Genomic DNA, 12,597 nt, shown 5'->3' on the forward strand with positions numbered 1-12,597 from the left:
GGGGGGGGGGGGTGTGCATCCCCACTGTCCTCGGCACAAGGCTGTGGGACAGGGATGGGCACGGTGCCAGATCCAGGGACACGGGTGGGACCTGCTGGCAGGGAGCTGGGCCACCCTGTGATTAGAGCAGGGTGGGAAAGGCTTTTCCTGTCCCAAGAACATTTTAGGATTAGGGATATTTTTCTGCTCCTGGCTCAGCCCAGCCTGACAGAGGTTTTGGTGAATCCACAGCTCCTCCCCCACCAAGCAGCATCTGCATGCCCTAGAACAAACTCCCTCCATAAACTGGTCCTGGAGCTGATACAAGAACATATACATCCATATATGTAGGGAACAGACATATATATATATATATATATATATATATATGTACATACATGTGAATGCCCCATGCAAGCCCAGCTCCTCCTGGTGCTCCTGACGGAACTACAGCTTTGAGCTGGGACCTCTAAGCAGGAGCGGGGCCTCACAGCATCCCCCTACGTGGTGCTCCCCCCATCCCTCTCCGTGCTCCAAGGCTGGCCAGTGCCTGGGAGCAATCGGGCTCAGCTCCATCCCCGAGGCAGGAAGGCGCCCAGGTCAGCCAAAACACTGCGTGGCGGCAGGGCCAAAATAAACAGTTCACCGTACGCTCCCCCAGCTAGCAATTTGCTGTCACTCCTTTTGCAATACAAAATCCCTTTTGGGCCAGAGAGGGATTCTGGTGTCATTAAGGGCCACCTGGCCAGCCAAAAAAAGCCACCACCAAAGGGTGGCCCATTAACCCTTTGCACGCCACTGGCAGTGTCCCTGTGTGGGGGGAGGATGGCAGACCCCTGGCAATGTATGATGTGGGGATGCTGGTCCCAGGCTCTGGCACCTGGTGTGATAACCATGGCCTGTTTTCTCCAAGCTTGGAGGCAACCCTGCCTGCTTTGCTGAGGGGAGGCAGCCCAGGGGATGCAGCAGGGTGCAAGGCACATAGCAGGAATAGAGTCTAGGGAAACAGCATCTGTGCCCCCCACATCATGCCAGGTCAATCAGATGACTGCCCCCAAACCACAATGAGAGGTGGACAAGTGTCAAGAAGAAGGGGAAAGTTGAGGCAGAAGCCCACCACTGAGGCTGGGGGTTGCAGTGAAGGGCCAGAGGATGGGGGCTGAGTCCTGCCTAAGTGGAGAATGTTGGAAAAACTGTCCTGCTCGTTTTCTGCTGGGGGAAAAAAACACCCAGCCAAGTTCTCCTGAAAGATTAAGTGCGATCGTATCCGAGCTGAGGGAAAGAAGGGCAGCATAGTGAGTGTGCTGACACATCTCCTTCCACGATGCTGGAGAGACGCCCTGGCCCTGCTTGGGGCCAGCTCTGTTTACAGGCTCCTATTGTCTCTTTTTTTCCTTTTGGGTTTTTTCCCCCCTCCTACAATGTTATAGTTCAGCGTAAACAAAAGCAAGCAGCCTCTCACTCCAAACATTTCAGCCATCCCAAACTTTCTCTGGAGGGGGGCTGCCCGTGGAATTTTCCTCGTCCAAAAGAATTTCGAAATGTTCCCGTTGCAGCCTGCTCTGACTGGAGGCCAAGGCAGCTCTGAAATCCTTCACAAAACGCTCGAGCTGCCCTCTGCACAGCCCCGGCATTGGCCAGAGGCACCACGGGCCAGCAGCTGCTGTGCCCCAAAGCACCCCCCCTCCCAAGCACAGGGAAACCTTCCAGCCTGGCACACCCGCTGGAGGGGTACAGAGGCATGTCCCAGCCTGTACCCCCCCTGCCACCCCAGCCCATCAAGGGATCCAGCAGGTTCTAGTGAGGCCAGATCCTACTTCTTATATTTTAAATATAAAATATAAACTGCTGCTACAGTTATTATTGCCCTAAGATGGTGATGCTGGTGTAAAGTGCTTGGATACACCAGGGGTGAACGTGGAGGGTGATGTGTTTGGTGTGCACCCCGAAGTACAGAGTATGTCCCTTTGCAGGCAGCATCTCTACAGCACCAGGCGGAGGGGAGAGGGTAAGACAGCTGCTGGAGCTCCTGGGAAGAGCCATCAGTGACACCCCAAGCACTGGGAGGGCAGTTTGCATCAGTGCCACCTGCTCAGTGCTGCCTACTCACTGCTTGGGCAGACGAAGGAGGGGATGGTGTGCTGCATCCATCCCTGAGGATGGAGAAGGGGCACATCAGTGTGCCCTGCCCATCCCTGGGAGATAGTGCATGGGACGGAGGAGGAAATGTCCTCCAGGATAAGCCACAGTGCTGGATGCCACCCAAAGGTGCATACTGCTCCTCACTGGCCCACATCATCCTGTTGGGGTGTGCAGCCCAGTCCCAGGAGAGATGGGACCCCACTGTGGGCAAGCAGAGACCCCCAAGAGCTCTCTTAGCTCTGGCTAGGCACAGATGTGGTGTGAAACCCATGGGACCCTGGGTTCACTGTTCCACTGGGAACACTGGACCACTGTTTAGCCTGTTGGCAATGGGGGCCCAGTGGTGGTCCCTGAAACTGGAGAGAAAAAAAGCCCAGACAAAAAGCCCCACAAGAAAGTCAGCAGTGATGGGAAGAAGCACCCGAAGCTCAGCCCAGCGTGGATCTGGCTGTCAGTGCAAGCTATTGTGGTGGCCTGGCACACTGAAGTCCCCTGCTCGTTTTTCCAAAAGGTCCCTGGATGGGACCACCAGGTAGGTGGTCCTGCAGCCTGACACACACCCAGACACACTGTGGACACCCTGCATCCTCCCTCCCTGGGCACATGCAGATTTTAAGGGCTGCAACCCCTTGATGCCCTCAAGCTGTCACCCCAGGAGAGCAAAACCTCTCTGGTACCCATTGCACCCTCCTCCCACAGCATCCAGCCCTGGTGGGCACTAGAGTCCTGTGCCACTGACGGAGCACTGAAGGGGGCAGATACTTCAGCTCCATGATGGATGGGGGTCTTGCCGTGGGATGGACTCCACTGGGTGCCCCCACTGCCTCTGAACCATCTCCACGAGCTGCTTCTCTGGGCTCTCCTCCTCTGCAGAGGCTGTTTGGTGGCTTGGTGTGGGAGCAGCTCTACCCCCCCTGCCAGCAGCCCCCTCCCCTATAAAGGGGCCAGGCAGCGGCTGTGTGGGGAGCAGAGCCCCCGGCACAGCAGATGGGGTCTGTAAGGCGAGGCTCCCCCAGGTGTGTTTGGCTTGGCCAGGGCTCAAGCCTGTCTAATTAGAGCTATAGAAAATATATATTAAAAAAAAAAAGAAAGAGAGGGGAAAAATAATCCTCTCCCCTGAACTGGGGCCCAGGGTTTGGCCGGGGTTTCTCGTCAGGCCAAGCGCAAGCGATACAGGCTCTGCTGGCAGCAGCCTGGGGAGGGAGGGGTGTTTGTGGATATTAAAATGCAGTCATAAAGGAGAATAAAAGGGCAGCCTTGTTTCAGAATGAGTCTCCGAGGCTTTCCCCTCTCCCGGCATGCTCGGCACCTGGCCGACAGCATGAGCAGCTCCCCCTTCCCACAGCCCCCCCTGGCCACCCCCAGCTCACACAAGTGCTGGGGTGCTGCTGGTGAAACCCCAACTCTGACGGGGTGAAGCCCAGCACCTTTGGGTGGAAGCAGATTTGGAAGGCCCCTGTCTGCAGACACCCGCACTGGGTTAAAATTACAGTTGGTGCTTCTGAAAAACCCACCCCTGCACATCCCTTTCTCCACACCCCCACAGATCCCTGCCTTCCCCTGCCCGCTGCCTTGCCTGTGTGCAGGCAAGGCTGCCTGGCCCCAGATGCTTGGCAGCAGCCACATGGCAGCACTGCTGGTATTTCACTGCCTGGCCTCTCCCTGCCTCCCTGACAGAGGCAGAACAAGCTGGACGGTGTTTTGGCCGAGGTTTAAAATTAGCCCTGGGCACCCAACAGCCCCAGTGCCTGCACAGAGCAAGAGGCCATGGCGGGGTCCCATGTGGCTCTCTGGCACCTTGGGTGCAACCCACAAACCTCTGCAGAAGCCCTTTTCTTGAGACATCTCCCCAAATCCATACATGAAGTGGGATGCTGCTTCCCTGCAGCATCTCCTCTCCCTCCAAGCTGCCATGCCCAGCTCCAAAAAGTCATACCAGGTGGTTGGGGACCAGCCGTTGGCATCAGCTCATTAAGGGTGGCCCTGCTCGGCCATTGATGCGCGGTGCATGTCTGACTGCACTGCTGCCCTCTGCCCCCCCTCCAGGGCAGCAAGGAGGGGACAGTGGGCTCTAAGCCCAGAACAGCCCCCATCCATCCCTGCCCCATCCCTCCCCCTTTTCCCTGGCAGCATCCCAAAAGCACAGCCTCACTGAGCCCCCTGTCCCCCCGGCTCGTGGGGACCCTGGGCACACCCCGTCTCCAGCCACGGCCCAAATGACTAACGCCACGGCAAGCAAGCCGTGTGCTGTCCCTTGGCCGTGCTCCCTCCCCGTGGCAGTGAAATCACGTCTGGAGAAAGCATGGGGAGGGAGCCGACGGGTCCCCCCCGCTGCTTCCCAGCGAGGATGCTCGCTCCTTGCCTGCTGGCGGGCTGCCCCCGCTCTGCAAACCCTGCATCCCAACAGAGGGATGCTCCAGGCGTGCAGCCTGCAACAGAACCGCACATCCCATCTCCTCCTCCTCCCATAGCAGCAACCTACCCACAGAAATGGCTGCGGGATGTGGAAACGCAGCAGCAAGCCCCAGGCACTCATAAAATTGCTCCCAGGGAGAAGACAGGAACCTCTAACCTCCCTCTAACCTCTCTCATAGCAATGCAACCACGTCAGAGCCTGAGGGGGCAAGTAGGGGTGGAAGGGGGACCGCTGACACCCACCATGGCGGAGAAAACTGGCTCATGGAAGGAGCCAGAGGCCCTGTCAGGCTGAAAACACCCTTGGGCAGCACCAGAGGGGACGGTGAGGGACGGGCCACCGCTGCTCGCCTCCGACCTGGCACGCGGCACGCGCCGGCTGCGATGGGGGTGACTAATGCGGCTCTTTAAACGCCTCCGCCGGCACGGGAGCGTGGCTCCGGGTTAGGGTTTAATTATCTGCCTTCCTCCGCAGCCCGCGCTATCCTCTCGCTGAACCACCATGGGGACCCCAGGGATGTCGTCCATCCCCCCCCCTGGCTGGGGCTGCTGGCACCGAGCGAGCGGGGCCACAGCGGGGAGCTGGCCGGGAGCACGCCGAGGCTGCAGCTGGGGGCTATAAAAAGCACGGCTGTGGTATGCAGCGAGGCACTGAGAGGGGAATAAAATAAAATCAGGTGGTGGATGAGTCGGACACTTGCTCCTGCACCAGGACTGGCCCTACTGCTGCTCCCCATCATCTCTTCCCTGCTCCCTGCCTGTCCGACAGCCTGGCGGGCAGAGCAGAGACCTGAGATTTGGCAAAGGACACAAGGCTGAGCTGGCAGGCAACAGAGGGGGTCAAAGATGGGGGAATGATTGCTGGCTCAGGCACGTGGGCTCCTGCCCGGGATGGAGGCATCACAGCCACCCTTTGCCCAGCCCAAAGGCGCCGGATCCGGGCACCCAGCCTCCTGGCAGCTTGCACTGGAGGATTAACTGTGCCCGGATTTACGGCCAGAGGTGCCTTTGCCAGGAGAGGGCTGGCGCACCGACAGCGAGAGTGGGTGCCCCATCATCGCCCAGCACCCAGGTCCCGGTGGGGACCTCACCCAGAGGGGACAGTGACAGTGCAAGCTGGGGACAGACACGGCTCCCATAGGGCTGGTGGGAGCTCCCTGGCCAGGGACACACTGTGTTTGCACAAGCCTGAGTGGGGGAAGGTCAAATTAATTTTAAACCTGAATAAACAAGGAGAGAAGGCAAAGCCAGTGCTCGCCCTTCCCAGTGGGGATGCCCAGCAGCAGGGAACAACACCCACGGCAAGGCCATGCCCAGCCCGGGTACCAGCAGGGCTCAGCCCCGGGGCTCACATCACCCTAGGAGAGCCAGGACAGACCCAAATCCCAAGACCAGGGGCCTCCCTTTTCCGCAAGGAGCTCCTGGCTGAGTCAGTGCTGGCAGTGGGGAGAGCGGCCTTTGCAAAATCCCTCTGTCCTCCATGGGGAAGCACACGCCCCGGGACCCCCATCCCAACAGGAACAGCACCTGGGCTTGTCTGTCCCCTGGCCACCGTGTACAATGTGGTCTTGGGAAACAACCAGGAGGAACAAAAAAAAATAAATTGTTTGTGGGTCAAAAGGAAAATGGAAAAAATAAAAAAAGTTTGTGCTTTTCATGCCAAAAGGAAAATGAAAACCAAAACATTTTGTTCTAAATGATAGGCCTTGTTTAGTTTTCAGTGGTTTTACTTTTTTAAAATGGTTTGAGTTAAATTGAGCTAAATTTGGCTTCCAAACATTACCTTGGGGCGGGGAATAAAATAAAATTAAAAAAAAAACAAAATCAAAACATCTCATTTGGAAAATGTCAGAGTGAAACGCCACGGCTTTTCCAGCCCTGGGAGAGCCCAGCCGGGCTCTGAACCCAGCCTCAGCTCACAGCTTGTGAAAGCCTCCCCAAAGTAGCCTTTTTTTGCAGAAAATAAAGCAGCTGCTGTGCTGATTGACAGCCAGGAGGGCTCATGCTCCGGTGCCTGGCTCCCATCAGGGATGTCCCCTCTACCCATGCTGGTCCCCAGGACTTGTCAGGGCATGGATAGACCCCACTGCAGCCAGTAGCCATGCATGTGAGCCGAATCCGAGCCGAGTCGCTCTCCAAAACTCCTCTTTAAATGTCTTTTCTATTAGGTCAGCATTCCTGCGTCGCCCGGGGAAGGTGGTTACGGCCGGCAGCCCAGCACACAGGCTCCTCGGTGCTGGCTGCTGGCTCTCCGTCAGCAAGCAGCCTGCCCACGCTATTAAATTACTGAGAAAAATGGATCGTTTCACCAAAAATTAGGTGCAGGAACCTCTCGCGCAGTGGCAAGGCGAGCTGGTAATTGGAAATTCATAGAGCTGGCCGCAAATGCTGCCTCCGGCTCCACTCCACCCTCCTCTGGTTGCGGCAAGGGATGGTGGAGAGGCATCTGTTGCCATCCCTGAATTGCCACTGCTGACGGAGATGCAGTTGCCACGTCGCTGGCAGCACTGTTGAGGTCCCCCATGTGCCCCAGAAGGGTTAAATGCTGCTGCAGTGTCCCTCTGCCCTTGGTCAATGGTGAAAATAAGTGGAAAAAAAGTTCTCAGGGACCCTTCCAGGCACTGGAGGAAGAAAATCCTCCATGCATGGCTGAATCCGCTCACCATTAACCACCCCACTGGGGACATGTCTCATGGGAACACTGGGGATGCCCCAGCACCCATCTCATTCTTCCACCTGCACCCCAGGGTGAAAACCAAGATGACCTTCGCCATGGACCTGGCCTTGCTTACATCCTTCACCCATCCCAGACACAGCACAAACACCGCTGCTGCTCCATCTGAGTCCAGACATCTCAGCATCCTCCTCCCGGACCACTCCAAGTCCAAACCTCAGCGCCTTGCTGGCTGGGTGGAGTCCTCCAAGGCATCTCCGGGGCAAACCGCCTGGCTGTCAGAGCTGCCAGAGAGCCCAGCGTCTATCTGCAGCCTCCGGTTGGGAAGGAGGGATGGGGATGTGCATCAGAACAAGGGCTGTGTCAACAGGATGCTCCAAGAGACCGGCCCCTCCGGAGTTCACACTGGCTGCTCCCTGCACAGTCGCAGGCACTGGGTGGCTGCATCCTGCTCCCTGCATGCACTGCTTGCCCAGCAGTTGGGAAGTCTGAGGCACTGAGCTTTTTAGGTGCTGGGGTGCAAGGACCATGGGCACAGACCCAGCTGGAGAGGGGAAATGGAGCCCGGCACAAGATCGGAGAGGCCAGGGAAAAGGGGTGCTGCCCTAGGTGCAGCCATGTTCCAGCCATAAAGCTGCAAAATTCAAAGCTGAGATGGGGTGGAGCAGCTTCGGGGGAGCTATGAAACAGCCTTCTGGGAGCCTCGCAGGAGCTAAAAAGATCAAAAGCAGCCAAAGCAACGAGGAACCCCCTGGGGTTTGTGTGTTGGCCCATGCAAGACAAGGATGGAGCAATAGCTGGTTGGGTCCACCAGCTCCTCCTAAGCCTTGAGGCCTCGGGCAAAACTCATGGAAAGCAAAGGAAAGGCTCCTGCAGACCTCCCCAGGGGCTGATGGCTGGCCCTGCCCCTGCAAGAAAAGTCTGGGGATGTGCCAGCTGGCCTGGGCACCCTTCGTGACAGCAGCTTTCGCAAAGCCAAGCCGGGCCACTGCAGCTGACCATCCCTGGGGACATTTGCGGGGCTGTTGCAGCACAGCTGTCGGGAGCCCTGTCGCAACGCCAGCACGGCGCAGGGCCGTCTCACGATGGAGACCCCGCACGATGTCAATTTTTGTTTTTTTTCTAGCTACTTTAGCTGGAAGGTGAAGGCTGAATTGTGCCTCTCACAATGTTATTGAATTCAAGTGGCACTTGCTGACCTTCATCAAAGAGGGGCTGGCGAGGTCCCTGGCTCCAGCTGAGGTTATCGTTCTGGCCAGGATAAAACACATGGTGCTGTTGGTCCCAAAGGAAGGGGCTGGTGAAAGCACAGGAAGAAGGAAACAGCTGGATGGGCACTGCTTCACCAGACTCCGGGTATGTGCTGCAGGGATGCTGTGCCAGCCCCATTGCCTCCCATGTGCTTTTCTGCAGGTACATCCATACCATACCCCTTAGGGCTGCTAGTAGGATGGTAGGCAGCAGCCCTGAGCCCTGTTCAGGGCTTCGCAAGGTGGTATGGGACTCAGAAGCAGGGCCTTTCTGCTGAAGTCAGAAGACCCTCCTCAAGCTGCTGTAGAGATAATGCTCCCCCGAAGCTGGCAGCTTCTCCCATTCCCTCTTCCCCTTGCTGTGCCTCCAGTGTCGTCGTCTCTTCAAAAAGGCTCAGGATCCCTCATTTTCAATTTAGGAGGCAGGGTAAACCATAAGATGCCCAAACAACCTTCTTTCCACCATCAGGATTTCATGAAGGATGCCCTAGACTTATCCACCTCTCCCTACAAGGCAATCTCTGTGGACTCCCATAACTGTTTTCATTAGGCTGTCTCTATTTTGGTCATCTCTATATTGAAAGGAGGAGACCAGAGCTGATCACTCTCTGGGGAGCCCCAGGTTGATTTCCAAACCATTTCCAGCATCTTCCTGTCTCCTGGCCGATGCACTGTCTTCCCTGTGGTCCCCTGGCCATCACCACCTGCACAGGCCAGCCCCACATCCAACCATGCCAGGTCTCACCAAGGTCCCTCCAGACTGCTTGTCCTCTCCAAAAGCATCTTCAGGAAACGTGTACAGGCAGGGCACTGGCAGATGCGACCTTCCCCTTGCCAGATGTTTCCAAAATCCCTCATAAGCTTTTTCAGTAATGATCAATCCCTGCTGGAGCAAGCCCAGGCTCTGCTGGTCAGATGTGACCACAGCGCACAGTCCCAGTAGGATGGAGGTGAATCAAGTCTTGATAGACTTCTTGTCCCTCTTCTCCTGGATCTCCCCCACTCCAAACATCAGAGAAGGAGAGGTTTGCCAGGTTTTCTTCCCATGTCTCAGACTCATACCACCGGAGAGCAGGAAGATTCACACCTTTCAGCCCAGCCCTCCGCCTGTACCAGAGAGCCCGGCACACGGTCCAGGGGCTGTGGGTGCTCTGACTGTCTGAAAGAGCCTGAAGCTCACCCTGTCCCACTCCCCTGCCAGGGTGAGTCAGAGACTTGGGAAGCAGTCAGACTCGGGAGATAATTCCTATTAACACGCTGATCCCTGACACCACAGACCTGCTTCTAATTTCCAGAAGAATTTTCCTTTTTCCATGGAAATGATCCATGGGAATCTGGCTGTTAGAGAAGACGATTCAACCACAACTGCAAGGCATCTGCACCCTTCCCCACCTTCACAGACTGGATGGGAGGAGAAAACCATCACTGGGAGGTACAGAGAGATTTGCTGGTAAGAACTTGGGTCATAAGGTCACTACGTACCCGGCCGGAGAGATGTGGTGATTTTCACACACGCGATGCTGTTGTAACCACAGGAACACTTAGAAAAACCAAAAGCTCTCTAAACATCCCAGCGAGTCACCCCAGACATCCCAGGGCTAATTCCTGATGCTGGCTTTGTATCAGCATCCCAAATATCGGCAAGGCCCCGGCACACTGCCCGTAGGGAAGAGCTCCCGTCCCATCCAAGCTCCGTCCTTGAATACATCTTCAGCAGGGGCAGAGCCACCCTCTCCCATGCTTGAACAAGAAGAGGGGAAACAAGCTGGGAGAGATGCTGAAATTTTCCAAAGGGAGAAAAGCAGAGCCACAAGCCAGCACCTGCTCCCTCCTGTGGGAAGCATCTCGCAAGGGGTTTTTCTCCAGAGCCAAACTCGCGGGAGAAGAGGAGGCAAGAATCCTTCAACTTGTTTAACCTAACGAGGAAGCTATAAATACAGCAGGGTAAACACCAGAGAGGGAGAAGAGGTCTTGAACTAAAAGCACAATGTTGGCACAAACCCACGGGGGGAATAAGCTCTCCAGGAACACATTTGGCAGGAAACCGGAGGGAGGTTGAGCCCTGCATGAGCAGGAAGAGTCTGGAGTCGTTTCTGAACATGAGCGGAGCAGAAAGAGAGGGTTTGAACTGAGCGCTTGGCTAGTTCATGGCAGGTGAGGGTGCTGCACACTGTCACCATCTGTGGGGGTTTCCCCACTCAGGATGGTCCAGGCAAGCCAGTGGAGAAGAAGAGGAGGCAGGGTACCTGCAGGCTAGGGGATGCAGGTGTGGGCTGCCTGGGTGCCCACCCAGCATGATGGCTTCTGATAAACACAGCAGCTGCAAAAGGGAACTGCTGCTGCTGCCACGATGAAGACGGCGGGGAGACTTGCCACACCATGAGTCATTCATTCATCCTTCACAAACAGGGCCCGCACTCGGCCAAGCATCCTCCTCCCCCCACTGCCGGGACAGCTCTCTGGGATGGGGAAAAAGTGGCTTATCAGATATAATCAAGTCAAGTTTTCCTTTCCCCGTGAGGTTCCTGTTCATGGAGCAGGAGGCAGGGAAAAAACAGAGCTGCTCTTCTTCCAACTTCCTCGAAGCAGTGTCTGCCTTCAGCTGTACCCCCAGGGACCACTCCCCGGCACCCTACTCCACCCCACATCCCCTGTTCACCCACGGCTGGTGACATCCAGGCTTGCGCACAACCCTGCTGTCACTGCTCAGCCCTTGTCTCCCTGAATCCTGTCCCAGTTCGGCTGCCAAGGTCAATCTTCAGCTCTGCGGAGAGGAGATATGGCCCTTTTCACTCCACCAAAAGAGCGCCACGTCATGGAGCAGAGGGTGCATGGGTGCTGGGGGGGACACTGTGACCATTTCTTGTTCCCATCTCTGCTCTGGGAGGGACCTCGCCACTCGGAGCTCCCCATGAAGCTCCTCTGCCCCATGCCAGGCTACGATGCCGTGGGCTCTGTGCAGCCCCGTGCATAACAACGCTGAGACCTGCCCTCCTGTAAACAGGCAGAGTGCAAACACCCCACCTCCTCCTGCAAACACGGTGGCCAGAGGTGGCTGCAGCTTGCAAGGAGCGGGCACCTCCCAGCATCCCCCAAAGTGCTTGGCCAGCCCCGGGTGGCTCAGCACCATCTACACCACCAACGCCGGTTGGTCCAACACTGGTTTGGGCATGGCAACACGTCCACGAGCTGCTGCAGATCTGGGTTTTTCCCCATGGAGACCAGGCACAAGGAAAATGAGATTTACAAGGCATCCCCAGGCCTCATCACAGTGGGGTCTTGGTTTGCGGAGAGCTATGTCTGAGACAAGCTCAGTGCCGTGACCCCCTTTGACACTCTTCATCAGCCCGGGGCCAGAGCTCAGAGGGGAACTGGGGGGTGACACTGCCAGCCTGCGAGGTTGGCAGTGGACACAACCCTGGGCTGGCAGAGGACAGAGGAGTTGTGATTGAAACAGCATCCCGGGGCAAGGAGGGACAAAGCAGAGAGCCCTGCCAGTGCCCGCGCATGGGAAAGCGCCTCTTTCCGCGCCTCTCGTAATTGGGAGCAGCTTTTCTCTCCCTAGACCCCCCAGGAGAAGAGGGGGCCCTGCCAGGGGGATGCTTTGCCTGGTGTTGTTCCAGCCTTTCTCCAGAAAACTCCCCCCTGGAGATGGAGGGGGTGTCTAAATTCGGGGTGTGATGGGGGGAGAGTCTCCGGAGGCCGAGGAAAGGGCTCAAAGATCCCACCTCGGCAACCCCGTCCATTCCCCGAGCATCTCCGGGCAAGGCAGAGGCGCAAGGAGAAGGGGGAGCAGCGCCGGGTACCCCCACGGCAGGCAGGGGGAAAGCGGGAAGGCGAGACCCTCCCAGCCACTTTGCGAGGGGACGGACACACACACACACACACACACACACACACGCGCGCACCCCCAACTTTCCCCGTACGCGCAGCAAAGAGCCGGGGGGTGGGGGGAGCCGCCTGCCTGCGCGGCGCCGGCAGCCTGCCCGCAGCCGCACGCCCCTCACCGCGGCGTCGGGGCGGCGGCGAGCCTTTTTCTCTCAGGGCGTGGGGGGACGGGACACACAGGCACATACACACACACACACACACGCTTTCCCTACCTTCCTGCGTGGCACCGCGGCTATGTGTCCATGG

At 57.3% G+C, this 12,597-nt stretch overlaps 1 protein-coding gene across 1 annotated transcript in view; it reads right to left on the minus strand.

The window, feature by feature from the left end:
* IL11RA (interleukin 11 receptor subunit alpha) overlaps positions 1-12,591 on the minus strand; it is a 24,279-nt gene extending 11,688 nt beyond the window's left edge. Inside the window, exon 1 of the mRNA XM_026865886.1 lies at positions 12,564-12,591. The gene's annotated coding sequence lies outside the window, so the exon portion shown is untranslated. The remainder of the gene's footprint in view (positions 1-12,563) is intronic.
* Positions 12,592-12,597: the final 6 nt, after the last annotated feature.

Source organism: Athene cunicularia, assembly GCF_003259725.1.
Source record: "Athene cunicularia isolate RWA chromosome Z unlocalized genomic scaffold, athCun1 chrZ_part1, whole genome shotgun sequence".
In the NCBI taxonomy this organism is placed as follows: Eukaryota; Metazoa; Chordata; class Aves; order Strigiformes; family Strigidae; genus Athene; species Athene cunicularia.